Source organism: Gavialis gangeticus, unplaced genomic scaffold (genome assembly GCF_001723915.1).
Source record: "Gavialis gangeticus isolate Ggan-Ray unplaced genomic scaffold, GavGan_comp1, whole genome shotgun sequence".
In the NCBI taxonomy this organism is placed as follows: Eukaryota; Metazoa; Chordata; order Crocodylia; family Gavialidae; genus Gavialis; species Gavialis gangeticus.
This window is the reverse complement of record NW_017728992.1, coordinates 121,603,474-121,626,004: the sequence shown is the minus strand read 5'-3', so window position 1 is coordinate 121,626,004 and position 22,531 is coordinate 121,603,474. Positions and strand designations below refer to the sequence as shown.

Genomic DNA, 22,531 nt, shown 5'->3' with positions numbered 1-22,531 from the left:
ATACACATGTGACAAAAAGCTATTCAGTATTGTATAGCTATTTTAGTTAACTGAGTTATGTATACATCATAAGGGGCATCTTTACATGTGCTCTGGGGTGGGGAAGGAGGCAGTTTTAATCAGAACAGCTCTCAGGGGCTGCTGTAATTAAAACGCCTGCACTGTCTTGTGTATTCAGTGTCCTACACTTCAAAATGGCAGTGGGGGCACTTTATGGCAGTGGGGGCACAGCTCATTGAAGCTTTAACTAAAGCTTTAGTTAAAGTGCCCCCACCACCATTTTTAAATGTAGGGACACTGAATACACAAGACACTGTGGGCATTTTAGTTAAAGCATCCCCACCGCCATTTTGAAGTGTGGGATACTGAATACACAACACATTGCAGGCATTCAATGAGCTTTAATTAAAGCGCCCCCACTGCCATTTTAAAATGTGGGGATGCTGAATGAAAGTGACACTGAGGCTGCTGGAGCATTCTAATTGGAACGCTCCAGCACACTCGATTAGTCAAGTCTGCTCAATCAAGCAGACTCAAGTAATCAAGTCTGCTCTGACACGTTCTAATCAGAACATGCCGAAGCGGGGACCGGGCATGTGCATAGGTGCCCAAGCTCTCCATTTTGAATTAAAACATTCTGTATTTGTTAAGTATCTTATTCAAGTAAGGATACTAACTGCCAGCTTTCTACAACCATCACCAATGTCTCCATCTTGGGCTTTTTTAGAGAATCAGGTCACAAAAGGTCACAAACATAACTAGATAATTACTTTAAGGAAGACCTTTCCTGACATTAACGGGAGGAGATTGACTTAAACACCAATAAAAAATGGTTACTTGACAATTCTGAGAATACAGTGGATAATACTATATACATCCCAGTGCCTTTACATTCTGGTTTGTCACTATCTAGACCTAATTGTTGCTATGCAGGAAAGTTAACAGTTATAACAATTTATAGAAATAAAAGCATAGACAAAGGCAGAAAACCTAGACAGACACTGTTCTACATAGGAGCGAGAATAATCTTAAAAACAATTTTTCTGATGTGTATGGTACCAGAACCAGGAAAAGTACTTATTTGTAACTTATAACTGTTGAAACATTTTAACAAATGTATTTAGACAGACTACCTTTTCTTCTGAATTATCATTAATGAAACACAAACTACACACACCCCCATTTATAAAGTTGAACAAGCAACTAATTCAAATGTACTTTTATGGGTATCTACCCAGAAGGCTATATGGCTTTAGCTAAAATGTTTTAGAAGTAAACAAATTTATTTTGTAGCATTTTAAATGGTACAAACCCATGGCTTAATTACTAGGTGATGGGGAAAAACAGAGAGCCACATTAAAATAGCTACAGTTTCTTACACCTTTCTGATACTCACTGAGGCAATAGACTGTTACCTCAGACGCATAGTGGCAGACAGCCAGTTGGATGACTAGTGACTTAATACACAAGTTTATGAGTGCTCAATATTGTGACACAGACAAAGGCATGAACTTTGTTTCAGTGGTCAGGTGCAGTAGTTGACTATCTTCATATCAAACATGACTACACTGCTAGAGATATTTTTGTACAACTTATTTTCTCCCTTACAAATAAAACTATACTGTTTTTATTAGAAAAGTTCAGAACAACTGATTTCATGAACCTAAAAGTGGTTAAATTAGAGTCCTACCAAATTATAGTATTTATTTTAGAATTCTTGGAATCAGAAAAAGACTGCTATGATAAAAGGCAATTCTTACAATAAACAAGGCTTTGGGCCAGAATTTGGCCTTTAGGAACAATATGCATATAAACAGCAACAGACATGCTGCAATTTACCAATTTAGGTCTTGGTTTCTTCAGTCACTTAATAGGAAATTCAGAGAGTAAAACAAAGAATCCACCCAAACATGAAGGCTACAAGCATCTCTGTTGAAAGAACAATAGCTTATTCGTCAGTCTCTTTGCCAAAAAAAAAAAAAAAAATACTTATTGCCCTGATCTAATTATACAGCCTCACTCAAAATTATTTTTTAAAATGATCTATTATTTAGTAGATTCATCTTCCTATCCAGAAAGTCCTATGTGCCTTAATTTAATTGTTCTGCAAAAAGATCCAGATAAATGAAATACTGACATCACCATAACAAAAGGGAACCAATAAAATGACTCACATGCACAGGCTCACGATTTCACATGAAAGCAATTTCCCATTATAAATATACTCTATTTCCCTGCTAAATCCACTCTGTAATGATATGTTTTGTAATCTGATGGCTATCCCACTGGAGTACACATGATATTAATGAAAGCAAGATCAAATTAAATAGATGACATGATTAACAGTATTCATTTCATGCATGACTGTGTTTTACCGGAGAGATAAAGACCTGAAAGTAATTACCATTAACTGAAACTCCTTCACTGACCTCTGCTTGCAGCTAGCAGTCCTTAAGTACTGATGTTTTATAACAAAGACCAATGCCTTTCATCTGTAGGCTCTCTTTTATGCTACAAGCTGAGTACCTTCACCGTTGCATGAACACAGTACCTCTGTATCTATGTCTGTAATGCAGCATAAAGATTACTGTGGAAACCTATCAAACTGGCAGGCAGCAATGTCAGCAGCCAATGAGAGAAAGGCACATGCAGAATCCAGCACATGCTCTCTGAGGCTCAGATACTGTCACCACTGTTTAGCAGGCTGCTAATCTAATTATAGCTGTTTGCTAGCCCAGTACTGTTGAAGCAGAGCACAGGAAGAAATGAACTTTCAATAAATTAAGCCTTTAGTCAAAATTACCAATATTAAGCATTTAACTTTAGACGTTCTATAAACTGAAACTAAAATTTGCACAGTAAAACTGGTTTAGATGCTTTGTTTTTTCCTGACCTCTGAAAACATGAGCAATATTTAGCAGCAAGCTTTCAGAAACTAACTTCTTGTAGCGCATTCATTATATCTGATACAGGATTAAAATGATGAAAATGCAGCCGTTTATTCCACTTTTATAAACTCTTACATATGCATTATCAACTTGTTCAAAATTTATACAGTGCAGGCTGCTTGTGCTACAAAGCTTACCATTAACAACTTAGACTCAAAAAATCAACAAGGTACTTAAGGACATGGCTTCTAGCATGTGAATAATCCAACCAAAGGCATGCATTTAAATTACATATGTGATTAAGTCCTCAGATGACTTGAGGTATTGCGTATATTGGTAAACAACAGCTGTAATCAATCTTTGGAACAGCTACAGTGGAATGCCAAGCACATTGCTGCTGCTGTGCAAAACAACTAATCAATAAGGAAAATATTAAACATGAACTCCACAAATGTATGGTGAATATAATCCAACATATTTTTAAATGCATCTAATTTATTCACATTTAGTTCCATAAAATAATATTACGGATTCTCAAACAAAGCAACATTTTTTTTTAATGTATCTGATTTTTAGAAATGCTAGAAAAGTTCCATAATTGATCATTTTATCATTCTGTGTTTCAGACATACAGTAATAAGAAGAAAGCATAAGTACCTAAAATTTAGTAGTCTTTGATACTAAATCAAATTTCTTTGTTTTGGCCAACACTATAATACACTATTTTATACAGTTTTCAAAGGATCACATACAGTTAAAATTCAACAGTGATCACAATTTTCAAACTTGAGTGTCTAAAATTAATGGAACAGCAAGTAAACTGAACATCCTGATTTTCAGAGGGGTTGAATGATAAGGGGGCTTATCTTTAATGTAACCCGGTAGATTGCTTTGATGCTCATCACTGCTGAAGATACAGTTCCTTTATTTTTTTAGATATCCAAATATACAAGCATTTGGCAATGGTGTTTAAAATGCTTACCTATGCCTATTTATTCATATGTAAAACACATATACAACTCCCCCTCACATAGACCTAAAACTCACCACATTAATTTTTTACTTTCTTATCACTAGCACCATACAGTATTAACCACTCTTGTACTGTATGGTATTAAAGGTTTATAAATGTTTTTGATACATCATTCTTATGATGGCAGCAAAAATGAATTTTGCTCCTCCATAAAAGTGGCTAGCACAAGACTTTCATATGGTATCAGCACAAGTCCAAATTTACAGATAACATGTAAATGACTGACTCACAATTTCCTTACCGTGAAAACGGTTTATAAACACCTGTTATGCTATACAAGTACTAGATTACATTTCTAAAAGGAACAAACGTTCAAAATTACATATGGCCAGGGATCAAAAGAGGAATGCGGGCAGCATGACATTCCATCCTTGCCTTCAACTTCTGTGCATTATTGATCACATTCTGACACAGTTGAGGTACCCAGTACCATATCCCTAAATCAAAACAAAAGACAAAAAGACAAACAACATATCCTTATCTTGGAGGATTATGATTTTTGTTTCTTTTTTAAAGCCTTCTTCGGAAAGCAAAATGATTCCAGTTATGTTTCTATCTTCTTGGGATCTCTAAGTTTTTTTTATTTGTGTTCATCACGATACTGTAGAAATTATGATGTTCCACACTGCATTAAGTCAGGTCAGTAAAAGGGACAAAGGTATACAAAAGTTAAAAAACTAGTTTTTAGCAGCACTGAGCATTCATGTCTCCAACTGAAAATGATTAGATGTATAGGCATTTAAGAACAAATCCCTCTAGAAATTGTCTAAAATCTTTGTGCCAATCTTTGTGGCAAAAACCCAATTTTTCTGAAGCCTAATGCTCTAATATAACATAATACCTATTAAGGCTCAGTGCCTGTATATTATCAAGCACAACATAAAAAGCTCAAAAAATTCAAGAGGCATCTTTTTTAACAGCTCTTTTACCTAGTACAGAATCAAGCATTCACAGCTTACCCAGTCTCATGACTTTTATGTATGAGGGAACCTCCTCCCCACACACATCTTACCGTCCTCTTTCTGTGAGTAGATTGCCAAGAATATCCATCAGGCATTTGTCTTACACTAGGGTGTAAGCAGCCAGTTCTCATTAAAGGTTTTGATGCAGAAAAGGGACTTCGCAAATAGGTCCTTTTGATAAAGGGTATACTCAGATGTAACCATGGTAGCAATATTAAAAGATACCAGTATAAGCCATCATGATGCAACTGATACAGTTTTGTAGTAATAAAAGTGTAGCTGAACTACTCCAACTTATAACTGAACTACAGGGTCAAAGTTCAAGTGATTTAGCTAACTTGTACTGCTAGCACCTTATGCAGCTATAACAATGTAACAGCTGATGCATGCTCCTTAGCAGTGGCTGTCCCTCCCCTTTTAGAAAGTGGCTAAAAAGTATGTTTCTCTATCCTCTGAGATTCTGGTAGATACAAACTTTTCTAATGAGCAGTGGCAACAACTACCTGGATTGAAGGACAGTAGGAAGGGGAGGAGTTCAAGGAAAGGAGGCAGTGCAAAGAAACTCAGTTTCTAAAAAGGTTTGTTGAGGATGGTATCTAAGAAAGCACACTGCTATGTTGCAATACTTCCTAAAGGAGTTTTCTAGGTATAGGTATGTTAGTTGCTGAGACTGTGGAGTGTTACTTAAAACAAGCAATCTAACAATTTCAGAACTCTACAAAAAGTCTGTGTACAAGTTTTCTTAAAATAAATAATCAGACCTGTCCCTAAAGAGGGATTCATCATCTATACCAGTGAAGGGCTATGGAACTTGGTTATCCTATCCTATTCATGACTTAGTTTTAGACAGATGATACATCTAGCTACCAAATTAAGGAAGCAATGTGGTAGAACCAAAAGTTTTTTTCAGGGTTAACTGCATATGAAGTTGAGTTTGGTTTAAATGGTTTCATATTTAGCAGGAAATCTAATTTATCAAAATCTGAAAGTTACAGACAGGAAGTTACTCAAAAAACTATCCATAAAAGTTTTGAGTAACTTCCTCTTGGGAGCCTATCAATTAAGATGTTGAATGCCATCAGGTCTCACTTAAATTCGTAAGAGCATAGGTCTCTTAGGACCTCTCAGAGGTGTCCAGCACCTTATAGTAATGGGCCCTGAGTTGTTCTCAAGCCACGATGAAGTGTGCTTCTTAGTTGCTTCATCCTGTCTTGTACTTCCACACAAATCTGTTCTCATATTAAGAAATGCATGAGAATGAAAAACAAACTTTGAAGAACAAAAACAATAATTTTTAAGAGCTTGATATTTTGTGCCACTCATTAGCTAAGGTCAAAGAATGCTACAAAACTACATTTTCTATCTAAAACATGAAACATTCTTAGTCTTAAAAGTTAATTCAGAAAAAAATATTTTCTCTTAAGAAAGGGAACTGCTAAATTTCATTCTTTAGTCCTTGCACTAATATTTGCCTCGATTTTAAACATTCAAATACAAGTCTACCATAAAGAGGGCAAATTTAAAGAGGACAAATTTAGCTATGCCACCTCTGTGGTCAGCTTCTAGCCATTTGTCAGCAGGGCTATGTACACACATTCAAAAAGTCCAAGCCTGAATTGATTCAATCTTTTCAGATTAGTCTAAGCTGTGCATCTTAAACTGATGAATAACTGGACAGACACTCCCTGTTGAATTAGGAAATGCAGCCACATTTCTGCAGCGGCTCACGCCAGAAGTCAGGGGGCACTAGAGCATGCCTGCCAGCCACTGCTAAAGGGGAGGGAAGAGAGACACCCTCCAAGGCTTTCACCCCTCCCTGCTGAAGCAGAGGGGGCATGGCTAGGTACCAACCACAGCTAGCACATCACACAGGATGCCAGCCACCAGCCTGGGGTGGGGCAGCTGCTGCCAAACTGAGGAGTGGAGATAGGGAAAAAGTCCTCTCTCTGAAGCAAGCATGTATTGAACGCATCAGTTTGCAAAACATACAACAGGGAACTACCAAAAATCTTCACCTAAGCTAAGATACAGCCCAGTAAAACACAGCATACACAACTTAGTCTAACTTAAAATATAAATCAGGAAGACAAGAGAAAGCTTTGCATGAGTAATACTAAACCTGAGAGCAGAGTTTCTGCTTACAGCCAGGCATTGAGAAAGGCTTTTTTTGTTTTTTTGTTTTTTATGTAATCCCACCTTTTACAGGTTCTGCTTTATAATATAAATATAGCTCTCTGTATTCTTTGGTGAAAGTGTCTGCAACTTCCCTTAACTATATCTCCAGCACATGTGTGATGATTGTCAGGTCTTTGCCAACACTTCCCACCTTTCAGTCTGGTCCTACAGGGCTTAGCTCTGGGCTCACAGGTGCAGGGCTTGGATCTGCACACAGGGGACTAGCTTGCCTCTTTCCCCTGCTCTGGGACCCACTGTGGAATTAATCCCCTCTCTGCCTGGCTGCAAGCAAGCTGCAGAGACTGCAGCCAAACCCCCAGGGATTCTGGGTGAGAGAGGGGAAGAGGGAGGAATGAATTCTGTCCCTACCTGGCTGCAGGCAAGCTGTGGAGGTGTCGCTGGGTCTGGCAAACTCTAGCTGTGGTCTGCAGGTTTTGCCAGCACAGGGAGAGAGGAGGAGAGGGGACAGACTGAAGAATTTGCCTCAGGGGCCATGGCAGGCAAGCATCTGGCCACACCCTGGCCCTGCTCTAGCTAGAGAATAGAGGGGAGGGGCCAACCCAGCTCCCTGGAGCAAAAAACAGAGCCCCACCCAGCCCAGAGAGCATGCTAGGATGCTTGAGGTGCCTGATTTAACTTAAACCAGGAAGGGTGACAAGAACATAGCCAAAGAACAAACGTCTGAAAAGTGAACAAGAAAAAAGGGGGGGAAAATGTGCACCTAAATGGTAGCAAAAGAAATTAGGGAACTATCATTTCACCCATTTTTTGGAAATGTTCCACCGTTCATTTCATAAACAAGAAAAACAGGTGTTCACATAAAAAGATGTTATGCACAGTGCTTGCATTGAGGCAGAAATTTAATTTTTTGACTACCGTGAATTAAAAATGGTAATAAAAAAAATTCACGGCATAGTTCTCCAGTACCTTTTCTGGGGAATCCATATGAATAAAAACATATCTAAATGTGAATACATGTAGATTTCCTGTCAGCTTTCTGGCTCATGGTGGTAAGCATGTCACCCTCTCTGCATCCCCCTTTTCCATCACATCAAGAACAAACAATATGTCTTCATTTATAAGAGCCTTCCGCCATGTCTCTACCACCTCTGTGCCAACCCTGGGACTGCTGCCGGGAAGCAAGCACACTCTTCCCACTCAATCCTGCTCAGTGCAAACTCAAGCTCAAATATTAGACAATATACTTGGTTGGTATTCTTCATGCTTGGTCATGAGTGTAAGACATAAGCATGACAGAAGATGGAAACATGCCCCAGACAGACAGCCTGAAGAAAGGGATGGGTTTGTGCTTCCCCCCCAAAGCATTACTATTTTTCAAGCTCTGTTTATCTGTATAAATTATACATACTGGATACAGATACTTTGCCTACAATAGCTACCCAAACAGTGTTGATAAAAATGGATGGGTTTTATTTACTGGCCATGTTTATTATTTCAATGCGATTATTTTTATTTAAATTGGAATGTCTTATTTTCTTATTTAAATTAGAAACACCAAATGGCATCTCATCAAGATTTAAATGACTGTTACCATCCTAATGCAGCTGTTCGCCACAAATCATGACCAAAAAGTTAATTATCTAGTAAACGAGCAATAGATCACTCACTATTTTCTAAACACACTAAAAATGTAAAATCATTAAGAAACTGAAAATATTAAGCCACAGAATTGTTTAAATAAACGTATATTGTTATACTGTATGCACCTGCATGGCAAAAAGGTATACCAAAGCTAAAGTAAAAGTTCTGTTAAGTTTTGAATCTATATTCATGCAACAAGACCAACCTGGCTAGACAACAATCTCTTTAATGAGATCCTTTAAAAAAATAACCCAATCCTTGGTCATACTAGGGAAGAACATTGAGTATAAGAGTATTGCATGGGCATGCAAGGAGAAAACTAGGAAGGCCAAGGCACCATTTGAGATGCAGCTGGCAAGGGACACAAAAGGCAATAAAAAAAGGCATTCTACAGGTATGTCTAGAGTAAGAGGAAGAACAAAGAAACTCTAGGTCCCTTACTGAATGTGGAAGGCAATCTAGTTATAGCTGATGCAGAGAAGGCTGAAGTATTTAAGGCCTTTTTTCCTTCAGTTTTCACAAACAGGGGCAGCTCCCAGGGGACTGGTGAAGCTGGCAGCAAAGACAGAGAAGGAGACAAACAGCTTATAGTAAAGGCAGCACAGGTTAGGGAGTACTTAGAGAAGTTGGGTGCTTTCAAGTCAGCAAGGCCAGAAAGGATGCACTCTAGGGGTGTGTCTAGACATGTATGGACGTTTGGCTCTCTGGGGACAAGTAGTAGCGGCACACCTTGCACCACAGCTCCTTGTCCCTGGGGAACTCCTGTGCTACGTGTGCTTTGGTGCATGGCAAGTTACCCTGGGGGCAGTAGGGGAGGCTGGGGTCAGCACTGTGCTGGCCCCAGCAGCCTTACCTGGGGGCCTTCCAGGGCTGCAGCTGTGGCGATCCTGTTGGGTGGAGCCTGACGGGCAGCCACAGCACAGCTTCAGATGGTCAAGCTCTGCTTTTCAGCAGTGCATGATGCCTGAGTATGCACTGCTCTGGGGGTTTTTTCCACATTTTTTTTTACCCCTGGATAGAAGAAAAGAGCAGTGCACACTTGGGCAGCATGCTCTTGCAGCGCAGAGAACACCAGACTGTGTGGTATGTGGTGTTGCAAATGTGTTTGTGGCACCACATACTGCATGACCACGTTCACCTGTATGCATCCTAGTCTACTGAAGGAACTGGTTGAGGTAATTTTGGAGCCACTGATTATTCTCTTTGGGAATTCATAGAAGTCAGGAGAGGTCCCAGATGACTGGAAAAGAGCAAATATAGTGACCATCTTTAAGGAAAGGAAGAAGGAAGATCTGGGGAACTACAGACCAGGCAGCCTGACCTCTATATCTGGAAAGATCATAGAGCAAGTCCCCAAGGAATCCACTGTTAAGAGCCTAAAGGAGAACAAGGTGATCAGAAACATCCAGCATGGATTCACCAAGAGCAAGTCATGCCAACCTGATTTATTTCTATAATAAGGTGACAGGTTCTGTGGATGGAGGGAGAATAGCGGATGTGATGCATCTTGAATTTAACAAGGCTTTTGATACAGTCTTTCAAAACATTCTCATTAAGAAGCTAAGGAAATACAGACTAGCCAAAATACTGCAAGATGGATAGCTAAGTGGTTGGATGATCATTTTGAATAAGTGGTCATCAATTGTTGGAGGAAGGAATCAAGTGGGATTCACCAATGATCTGTCCTGGGTCCTGTCTTGTTGAATATCTTTATTAATGATCTGGATGATGGGATCGAGTGCATGTTTATCAAATTTCCAGACGACACCAAGTTTGTGGAATTGCAGATACTCCAGAAAGTATCGCAAGGATCCAAAGTGCCTGGACAGACTGGAGAAATGGTCCAAAAATCAAGCAGATGGGATTCAACAAAGACAAGTGCAAAGTTCTGCACTTGGGAATGAATAATTGCATGTACAAATGCAGATAGGGGAATGACTGGCTAGACTACAGTACTGCAGAGTAGGACCTAGGGGTGCCAGTAGACCATAAACTGAAGATGAACCAACTGTGTGCCCTTGTTACAAAACAAAAAAAAAAAAGTCAACACCATACTGGGTTGTATTAACACTTGCAAACCAAGGGAAGTGATTTTTCCTCTCTATTCAGCACTAATAAGGCATGTGCCCAGTTTTCTGGCCCCACACTTCAAAGATGTGGATAGTTTGGAAGGAGTGCAGCAGAGTGCAACAAAAATGATTAGAGGTCTGGAAAGCCAGACTTACAAGAAAAGACTGAGAGACCTAGGGTTATTTAGTCTGCAGAAGAGAAGCCTGAGGGAGTATTTCATAATAATCTTCAAATACCCACTCACCTACCAACAGTCAATGTAGAGCTGGTGAGAGAAGAGCTAGAGAGGCTGGATATCTATAAATCAGCAGGACCAGATGAACTCCATCTGAGAGTGCTGAATGAACTAGCTGAAGTCATTGCAGGACCGCTGGCAAACCTCTAAGAATTCAACACACTCAGGAGAGGTCCCAGAAGACTAGAAGAGGGCCAATCTTGTGCCCAGCTTCAAGAAGGGGAGGAAAGAGGACCCAGGAAATTATAAGCTGAGCTGCCTGACTTCAATCCCTGGAAAAATCCTCAAAACATTTCTCAAGGAGTCCATATGCGATTAGCTCATAGAAGGCAAAATTCTGGATGACAGCCAGCATGGTTTTTGTCATGCATAGGTCATGTCTGACTAACCTCATCTCTTTCTACAACAAGGTTATTCACCACCTGGGTAAGGGAGATGAGGTTGATGTCATTTACTTGGATTTAGGAAGGCCATTGACTTGGTGTCCTAAGAGGCTCTCAAGGTAAAAACTAGGGGACTGCAAGTTCAATTCAATGGTCAGATGGGTGGGAAACTGGCTGCATGGTCAGACCCAGAGAGTACTAATAGACCATGTCAGCCTGGAGGAAGGAAGCCAGTGGGGTGCCCCCAGGGTTTGGTACTTGGACTTATAGTTTTAAACATCTACATCATTGATCTGAATGGGGGTGTGAAAAGCATACTGGCAAAGTTCGTGGATGATATTAAGTTGTGGGGAAATATGGCAACGTATCAGGGTAGGCTGACAATCGAGGCGGACCTAGACAGATTAGTCAGATGGGCGGATCAGAACCAGATGCTGTTCAACACTGAGAAGTGTAAAGTGCTCCATCTGGGGAGGAAAAATCCACAAAACTTACAGGCTTGGTGGTGCTATGCTAGCTAGCACCATGTCCAAAAGGCACCTGGGGGTCATAATTGACCGTAAGATGAATGTGAACTACTAGTGCGATGCTACAGTTAGCAGAGCAAACAATATGCTGGCATGCATCAACTAATGCATCTCAAGCAAAACTAAGGAAGTTATTCTCCTGCTCTACGCAGCATTGGTGAGACCGTAGCTGGAGTACTGCATCCAGTTCTGGGTGCCGCCCTTCAAGAAGGATGTGGAGAAGCTTGAGAGAGTCCAGAGAAGAGCTACTCGTTTGATTAGAGGCCTGAAGAGCAAGCCATACAACGAAAGGCTGACAGATATGGGATTGTTCAGCCTAGAAAACAAGACTTTGGGGAGATCTGGTGGCAACTTACAAATATAGGAGGGGAGAGTGGCTAGGAAAACAACTATTCACCAAAGCGCCCCATGGGAAAACCAGGAACAAAGGTCATAAACTCCTAGAAGAAGGTTTCAGACTGGATATAAAGAAAAAATTCTTCACAGTTCATGTGACCAGACTCTGGAATAGACTCCCCAGCAGGGGTAGTGTGGGCACCTACCTTGGAGATCTTCAAAAGGAGACTGGATGTACACCTTGCTGGGGTTATTTGACCCCAGCAGTCTTTCCTGCCCAGAGCAGGGGGCTGAACCCAATGATCTCACAAGGCCTCTTCCAGTCCTACACTCCTGTGAATTTGAGATTATGACGAAGATGGAGATGAGCTTTCCTCTGTGGCTGTCAGGCATAGGACTAGGAACAGTGGCCTCAAGTTGCAACAGAAGAAATTTAGGCTGCAGATTAGGAGGACCTTTCTGGTTATGAAGGTGTTCAAGAAGTGGAACAGGCTACCTAGAGAATTATGAAACCTCCATCCTTGGAAATTTTAAAGATCAGGTTAGACAGACACTTGGCAGAGACTGTTTCATCAGGGATTATTCTGCCTTGAGCAGGAGGCCAGATCTGATGACCTTATGAGGTCCCTTCAGCTCAACTTTTCTATGATTCCTATGTTTTAATGGTTTCAAGAACCAACAAGAATGCAACTTTCTTTGGAAAAATAACTTAAAAACGAATGGAAAAGCTGATTAAAATCAGCTATATAAGCAGCAGTGTTCTATTTGGTGATTTAAATTATGATTTAAGTTCCTGATTTAAGATGCTTATCCACCCTGCATCCAAACAGAGTGGCCTGGTTTTCAGAGATGTTAGTACCTTAGTGTTTTTTATCTTAAATATAAGTAAATATAACAAGTATAGTGAACTTGTCTTAATATTTTGTTATGGACAAACACCCAGGAGATGGTTTAGCTCAATTCTCTTTTAAAAGCTTAATGAATGCATCAAGCAAGTAAAATATTCATTTAAGTAATTGGTTCAGTTCAGCCTCTTAAGACTACAGCATGGAAATGTACACACTGCTGCCTTTGAAAATATAGCATATCGATTCACCAGCCTTTTCAGTAAACTCATTTTTGTATTATATGACTATGCACTGTTATGCAAAATAAAATTAAGCAACCATTATAGAAATTTAAGTTTAATTTCATATTTTAAAGCAAATGTTTAAGTTTAATACAGAGTGAAGCAATACTGATTCACAGAGAGCAAAGTATGAATACTACACATTGCAAACATTTTAAATCAAATACTACAATGCATATTTTAGTGTGTTAAAAAGTTACTTATTCTCAAAACATTAATCTGTCTCAATCTATGTATAGAATTATATGAACATGATTTTATTATAGGCTGGGCTGGGAGCACACATTTACTGGAAAGAAAGGCTGACACTAATCAAGACCCTGTGTTCAGCTGCATACAAGTTTTCCATACCTTAACTAGCTGAGCTGAAATTTTCCAAGGTGGCTGTCTGCCTCAGGATATAATGTTTCACAAAAATTCCGCAGAAATAAGTCAGCCATTTTGGAGAAAAAGGCTACGGGAAAATATGTTATTCCTCAATGAAAAAATAAAAGCATTGGGGTTTTTTTCTTTAGAATACTCTAACACCTCCATGATTTGGAGGCAGGAATTTGAAATTTGGCAAAGGGCTAGCCTTTGTAAAAATCTTAAAAATTTCTGTTACAAGGGGGCCAAAATTTTTTATGTCACCAACATGGGCTCATTCACTTGACTTGGTCTCAGTTTTTATATACATATGAAGAGCTGCTGCAGCTTTTTCACTGTTGCTATTTACTTGAGGCCAGTATAATATACCCCTAGAACTTCTCTTAGATGTTTCAATCTCTAAATGATCTTCATGAGTCCTTATTAATATATGTAACACTTTAACACTTCTTCCTATAACATCATGGTTTCTTTAAAAATATAAGATCTAGAAGTTACTGTTTTCCTTTAAATAGAACATACGGACTAGGAATACAGGGCATTTTTGCACGTGCTTCAGGAGTTGGGGGGGAGGGGGAAGAGGCACTTTAAAGCGACTCCAAGAGCTGTACCCAGAGCATCTCATGTATCAGTGTCCAAAGGCTTTAAAATGGTGGCGGGGCATTTTAATTAAAGTTCATGGAATAAGCTTTAGTTAAAGTGCCCTTGCTGCCATTTTTAAGCATGGGGACACCAATACACAAGATTACAGCAGCCCTCAGAGTAATTAGTGCAGCAATTACCACACTCCAGCAGACTCTATTAATTGAGCCTGCTCTGATGTGCTGTAGTTACAGTGCATTGGAGAGGCACCCATGCTGTCCTAGCCATGCTGTACAAACAACATCAATAGCCTTAATTACTTTCTGTAGGGTCTTGTCCTTAGCAGCAGATCTTTTCACTACCAGTCAACAATTTCTTCTGAGACAGGACAGGGATGCATATTTTTAGAGTGACTAGAAATAACGGTCACAAGCTGGCAGAGGGTAGATTCAGATTAGACATCAGGAGACGCTACTTCACGGTCAGGGAGACTAGGATCTGGAACAGACTTCCAAGCAAAGTGGTGCTAGCTCCTACCCTGGGGGTCTTTAAGAGGAGGCTAGACAAACACCTTGCTGAGGTTGTTTGACCCCAGTACTTTTTCCCGCCATGGCAGAGGGTCAGACTTGATGATCTGCTCAGGTCCCTTCTGACCCTACCAACTATGAAACTATATATGTACTAGATCAAACTAACAGTTACGTAATGCAGCTCTAGGCTTTGCTCCTCTGCACTTTTGTCAAATGCTTGAGATACTGCAACTACAACCATCAACTCTCTCTCAGGTTTGTATTCAAACTGAAAAATTATACACTTATTGCTGAAAAAAATATTCTCCGTATTCTTGGGAGAGTGTTTGCCAGATCCCCTTCTTTTTTGATAGTGGCAATAAGTGACTGATGATAATTTTTAGCTAGCACAGGTCTCCCATAAATAAAGACAAGACAATATTTGCACCTATGGATAAGAACTAAAATAACTGATTTGTCTCCGCATACTGACATTAGTTTTTGTTATATATAAACTGTGATGTATAAGCTGTTGGCCTCCAATAATGAATGTTCTAAGGCAGGGTTCAATAACCTATGGTCCACGGATGTAAGGTTTCAGCAGTATTTGGTGATGGGGGCTTTGATTGCCAGTACCAGTGCTTCTCCCAGCAGCAGCACCCGCAACTGGCATTCTCTTCATGTTGCCATGGAGGATGGGTAGGCCTTAGTGCCTGTCTCCTCACCCTTGAGCCAACATGGGTCATTCTAGCCTGCAGCCAGAAAATGTTGCTTGTCTCTGTTCTAAGGGAATCACCTGTTCTGCAAGTGCCCATGGACCACTTCAGTTTTTTGCTTACTGGTATATTTCCTCAAGACTTGCATCACCTTTATTCTTCCAGTTTTTTTATACTACTCTAAAGAAGTACCCCCATGTCCAGGGCTGGATCCAGGGAGGATGCAGTAGTGCAACTGCACCCCACTTGGATTTCAAGTCCACCCAACATTTAAAACCAACTGCCTAGCAGTGGCAGCAGCATTTCTGTCTAGGCAACATTGAGGGAATCACCTTGACATCATGGCTTATTATAACCTACTTGATTCCTACTAAATTCCTCATTGCAAAGGTATTAATAACCCTCTCTCCTTTTTCAGTGATCTTGATGGTTTCACTAAACAAAGCTAGCCTCTCTTCTGCAATTCTGTTGTTTGCTAGTTGTTGCTGGCAATGTATCTCCTATTTCACAGCAGTGCGGACTGTTTTTAACTCTAGATAAAAACATTAACTCAGGTGAACATCAGCTCAGCTCAGAAATAACTTTCAAAGATGTACTGTCAAGATGCTCAAGAAGGCTACATTTTGTTTTATGAATCTGAATGGACAAGATGTCCATTTAATTATAACAGAACTAAAGAAACAATTTGATAATTTATCTAGTTTGTTGTTTTGTATACATAATATGTGATATAGCAAATTAATGCTCATTCTAATAAAGTTAAATTTGTTTTTAATTCAATGTTAAATGGAATAATACACCCTTAGGCACCTAGCATATTAATAAAGTTTCTGGTTTCTTTTTACCTGAAGAAAAATGTGTGTTGTGTTATATGTTATGATGCACCACAACTCAAAATCCTAGATCCACCCATGACCATGTGTATAGGACATCTTTGCAGTGACACTGGGGTTTCTGGATCAGACAGCTAGATTAAGCACAACATTTCCCTAAACAGTTCTACACAACCCTTTTCTTTTCTTTTTTTTTTTTTTTTACCCCTCGCTTGTCCTCAAAAAAAAACGTCCTCAATTTTACTGTGATCTACCTGTATGCCTTGCTGCACTAACATATTGCATACATCTTAAAGAATTGGGGGGGGAGTTGTTTAGCTTAAGTCCAGCTGCTCCAGCTCGTTCCAAAGCTCTGACTATATGTTCTTTTACGGTTTTTCCCTAGATAAAAATCATTGTCCACATAGACCCTACTAACCTCTACAACAACAAAACATTGCTGAATTTCTCTGTGAAATACCTTTGGTATTTCATACAACCCAACAGCAATACCCAAGACGGCCCTGAAAAACACGTACTCTGTTTCTCTAAGGTTAATTCCCAGTACTCTCTTGATACAGACTAATAACATGATTGGCATGAAAAACATGACTGGGTCAGAGATTGGCAGGAGGGAATGGCCAAGAAAGAGTTAACACTTGGGAGGAATGGGCAGAAGTCTTTGCCCCACTGAATAAGTTTATTCAGAGCCCAGAGTGGAACCCAGTATCTGAGTCTCATTATTCCTCTCCTGTCAGAAAATAACTACAACTTTCAGTTAAATATCTCATCCCATTTTAATGCTGAGCACTGCAGAAGATAACAATGTTCTACTTTTATCAGTTATTTCATTAGTTTATATGGCAGATATTTGTACAGTACAACTTGAAATTCCAACCCAGGACAGCCCACATGAGGGTTAATATGATACGCCATGACAGTATTTCTAGGTCTTTTTCACTTTACTTAAAAAAGAAAAAAAAAAGTAGGAACTTAAGCAAAAATACAAAGCCATGGCCCAGGGCACAGAACTGCCAAGTTACACCTCTGTTATTACTGTTATGAAGTCAAGAACACAAAAACAGAGAGCGTGCTAAAATTAAGGTACCAAGTAAAAGCTTAAATGAATCCTCCTGGGCACATGTATTGTGATACAGTCTTGAGTTACACGAGCACATGCTATTTTTTCCAAAGGATCCTGACTCATTTAGTACAGAAAATAGAGCTGCTCTGGAGATGAATTGCTACATTTCTGGGACAACTTCTGGCAGTCTGTAGACAAAATATAACATAATAAAATGCCCAGCGAAAATCTCTAGGAGGTCTCTAGGAATGATGCTGCCTAATAAAAGAGGTGTAACACTAGTTTCATTTTATGTTTATTCTTGTTATGAAAGAAACATCATAGCTTTTACATTTTACAAAATTTTAGTATATTTGATTTGAAAATTCTAACAATTGCAAACTTATCAAAAGAACTCCATTATACACCCACCCAGTGCAATCAACCGTCCTTCTGAAATAACAGACTTTACAATGTACACAGTGCACATGGGAAATTAACAGAAGACATAAAAGTGGCTTAAGAGGAAAATAATTTAACTTTAACTCTAAAAATTTAGCTCATTCATTTTATTTAAAGTATATAAAGTATTGTGTATACATACATTACTGTTTATTTGTATTTCTCTCACACATGCTTCAAATGTTTTCTGAATTATTTCAGTTTTTAGTGTTAAAATGTTGATATTTAGAACAATTTAAAAACTTCATTCCTTTCTTGGAAGTTTGAAGCACAATTGTCTCATGGTAAAATTAGTGCAATACTTTGGGAAGCAGTAGTGTCTTTTGGTTACTTAGCATGCTGAAGTATTGATCTACTGAGGCAAACAGCAAGTTGAGAAATTACAAATTAAATGATTAAAACTTTGCAAAGTTTTAAACTGAAGCCAATTTTCACTGAAAAGTCTTTCTGTTTATTTTAATTATATTTATATCTCTGCTTCAGCCATGGATGTAAACAAAGGAGAAGAATTTAATGTCCATCTCATCATTTCCACTAAAAAAATTCTGAAGAATTAATCTAGACCCTTTTTCCCCACACTCAAAGAAAAGGACAGAGTTGAAGGAGAGTGGCAGAGGGGCTCAAGTCATGCCAACAACTTTGTTGTGGGATATAGGCATACAGGTAGGTCTGCAGGACCTTGGGTTTAGCATATTCCCCTAACTTTGCTGTAGCTGAAACCTGTTATAACATTAGATAATATAACATTTGAAGAGAACTCCCTCAAAATAAAAACAATAAAAAGCTACCAAGTCTAACCAAAAGAGATGCTACTGGAACCAAAAGGTAGCACTGGAAACAAGAAATGGGGGATGGGGTACAGGAAGAGATGGTGATGGAACTGAATTACAACACTTTCAGTAGCATGAACACTACTACATTCTCGTTTTCATTTTTTTTTTTTATAAAGAGAGAAACAGAGAGAGAGACACCATGTGCAAACATGCCTGTATTTGTATGACAAGAGGGCAATTGAATTGTGTCTGCAAAGACTTCATTAAACCACAGAGGTATCTTAATTAAGTGTTAAGCTACCAGAAACACAAAGGAAGCCTAGCAGGTGGCAGAACCTCCTGATCCATCATGGAAATTTTAGGACAGTGATTCCCAACTGAAGTCCCACAAGAGCCTTTCAAAGGGTGCTGTGGGGTGCCACACAATAGTAACAGATATAGGCGTGCAAAAACCTACACGTGATTCAGAAGATAGACCAGATATTTCAAATAGGAATCCACAACGTCAAAAACGTTAGGTCTGTTGTGCTCTTTCTGAACACTTTTCAAAAGAAGAATTGTTCTATGATTTTTCCATAGTCAAAAAATGAGGGAAGGTTTTGAGCTGGCATTTTCTGAGGGGTGCCTCAAGTCCACCAAGGAGTCCTTTAAACCCCAAAGTGTTGAGAACCACTGCTTTAGGAGTTTGCTGGAGGTAAGACGGTAAAACTGAGCCCTGGGGATGCATCTAATATTTCATAGTGAGAAAAGCCTTGTTTATCACTGCTCAATGAATGTTTGAATACTACTACTTCAGATCTCACAGAATCTTAAACATAACCACCTTGAAAAATAAATTATCTAGGCAGAGTCCTTTCCTGCAACAGTTCAAGAGGCTGCTAATAATTGCCAAATGTACCTCTAGCTGTATGGGCATACTTTTCCTTTTTACAGATAAGCACATTTAATTCACATAGTCTTCAAGGCAGCCAGATGGAAAAATAGTATTGATTTCTTATCTGAATCCTTACAAGTCTGTGGCTAAACCCACCAATGAGTTAAAAAGGCAGGCACACAGAATTGTGATTAAGATTGCAGCCTGTAGTATGCAGTAGCTCTTTAATAGAATAAGTAAAGATAGATAGGCCATGGCTGGGATTGTTTTACTTTATTCATAATCTAGAACAATTAGTTATCATCTAGAATAATTATCATCAGCATGCTCCTAACTCCCAGTTTCCCTTGATGCCTCATGTACATGCCCATAACATGCCTTTCTTAGAAATGCATTTCACAATTAGTTAGGTCCTTAACATCCTCCCTCAGTAACCACTACATATCAAACACAATGAACTTCAGGACTTGATGATTTACTAGAGAGAAGATCAAAATAGAGCTGGAAGCAAGTAGCAGAGAGCCAGAGCGTGTTTCTGAGATTTGCTTTAGAAAGCAGGAGGGAAGTTGGTGATTTCAAGCATTAATGTCTAATTTTGGAGTGGACAGAGGGGACGAAATGGGGGCAACTAAATGGCATAAAGAAAAAATATGGGAACAAGCCAAGTCTGTGTACACGCAGATTACAAGTCAGATTGTGAACTTTTCTTTACGCTGCATCGATGCGTCTTTTCTCTCTCTTGTCATAGTCATCAGTAGGCTAAGACATGCTTCTGAATCGAATACAGCTAGACTATATGAGAGGACTGTTTTGGGGATTAAGTACCACTTACTGAAAGAGCCAGAGGACTCAAAGTCCAGAGTGTGCAAGAAGTAAACAACAGAAGAAGCAGAAAATAAAACGTCAGAATAGCTTGGGGAGCTTCTAGGAAGAACATTTTCATGTTTACATTAGTGAAACTACATTATTTCTAAGAGATAAAATGGAGAGTTTAGGATGAGGAGACAGAGTAATGTCAACTGTATATACAGATGTCCTACGTTTTATAAATTTGTGCAGAAGTAGAGTAAAAAAAGCAGAATGCAACTGTCACTTTGCCCTAATGTATTCTATAAAAGAAATAAAGGGCGTCCATCAAGCACATCATATAGCTTGCTGATCACCCTGGCTCTCAGAAATTTCCTGCAGTTCTCCATTTAAAGTAATCTGACCATGTCTTCCTTTATTCCTCTCTCAGAATTTTTGGTTTTCTTAATTTGAAAAGGTTCTAAAATTTAAGTTAAAAAGCTCTTGCATGATCACGACTCAGGACTTTATGGGAAAACATCTTGTACCATCTCCCCTACCAATGAAATTAAAATTCTTCGCTGTATCTAGAAGAATGGCCTGGAACAGTATTATAACAGCCTTTCAAGGAAGGAAATGCACTGACTTGGCAAAGGTCACGAATAATCAGCCAATACTTTTAATTTAAAATTACCTTGTAATCCGACTGTTAAAATAAAGAAAACAAAGTTAAGGTGAGTCAACATTTTCCGAGTCATTTTCATTATATGCTGCCTGTCATAATGAATGCCTAAGTGAACACAGGCTGCAAAGGAACCTGCTCCTGGTGAATTCAATTATCTAGGACAATTAGTAAGAATGGTATAAACAGTTTGTTCTCCTCTCAGCACAGCTGCATTTCCAACTCTTTCTGCAATCTTCTGATGGAAGCTGGCAAAGGTGCCAAAAGATGTAGGAGGATAATACTTTATCAAACAAAGTTTCTTTTATCAAAATAATCTACGTGTGATAGGGTGTTCCTTTCAAAAAATCTAAAAAGCAAAAATCCCCAAATCTGGGTATCAAGATAGCTCTAGGATAAAGATTTTGACCTTTAAGGATGCTGTGTGTATGCACATTACCTTAATTCTGCACCCATGTAATTCTAGGCGGGGAGATGTTTCTGTCTGAGGTTACTAAATATTCCCTGGCTGAGGTCACGCTGTCTTTGATCTATGTCTGCACTGCTCAAGTAGTTTGCCTTCTCAGCAGAGAATACCTCTTACAAATGCTGCTTGTGTGACAGCTAAGAAAATAAATGTTTGTTGAATACATTTAATGTTGTGTTCCATCTAGAACACGCAACTCTAGATTACAGAGAAGGATCTGTTATTCATAGCAGCTGCAACAGATGACCAAAGAGAGGCATAGACCCTAAGCAGTGGATACATTTTCTGTTCAAAGAAATTAAACAGCGGAACCAAAACATAACTCTTCTTGTTTCATGCTATCTTACAGGTTAAGAAAGCAAGAGGATATTGCAACCACTTAGCACAGACAGACAGGAAATGCTGACTTTTTTGCATTTATACAAAGGAAGAACAAGAGGTTTAAGAGATGGTGGGATAACTGGTCTGTTGTGATACCATGCCATAGTGCTCATGGAAATGTCCTTACAAACTCATGTCCTTAATATGTGGCATTAAAATAAACCTGTATATGACTCTTTCCACTTTTCTTTCATACATCTTACTGAATTGTATTAACAGCTGATTGAAAAATGGAATTCTTTGGGTAATTCCAGTATTTCAATATTTGTTTTCATTCTGATTTAGGATTTAAAAAAACCCTAAAAATATTCAAATTGTATGTACTGGAATGAAAAAAATATTGAAAATGTTAAATCCACTGTTTTAAACATTTTTCAGGTCAACAAACTTCTGCCCAGGTGACTATGGTGTCTTCTGGGAGTAACTGTTTTAAATCCCTCCTTTCCCTGGTCTTCCTTATGGGACCAACTGCACAGATGGGCTAACTATTCCCTTACTGCCGAGACACCACAGTGAACTGTAAGAGCTGAGATCCAAAACAGGTGGTCTCAAGAGGCACTACAATGCTCAGGCAGACAGAGAATATTAATCTTGACCCAAAACACAGCATTTAAACCACATCTTTATGATGTAAAATGCTTGTGGAATGTATTATTTTTCTCAGAGAATTCCGAGAAAAAAGCCTCTATCCTAGCAACCAGGTGTGGGGGGGGGGGGGG

General features: G+C 39.0%; 1 protein-coding gene across 3 annotated transcripts in view; it reads right to left on the bottom strand.

The window, feature by feature from the left end:
* The window catches only part of FAM110B (family with sequence similarity 110 member B), a 184,638-nt gene that overhangs the window by 134,964 nt on the left and 27,143 nt on the right, over positions 1 to 22,531 (bottom strand). Inside the window, exon 1 of one of the 3 annotated variants that reach the window (XM_019527650.1) lies at positions 2,405 to 2,563. The exons of 1 other annotated variant lie outside the window; for it this stretch is intronic. The gene's annotated coding sequence lies outside the window, so the exon portion shown is untranslated. Of the gene's footprint in view, positions 1 to 2,404; positions 2,564 to 22,531 lie in introns of those variants that run through there. One more of the 3 variants, XM_019527657.1, reaches the window with a different exon arrangement.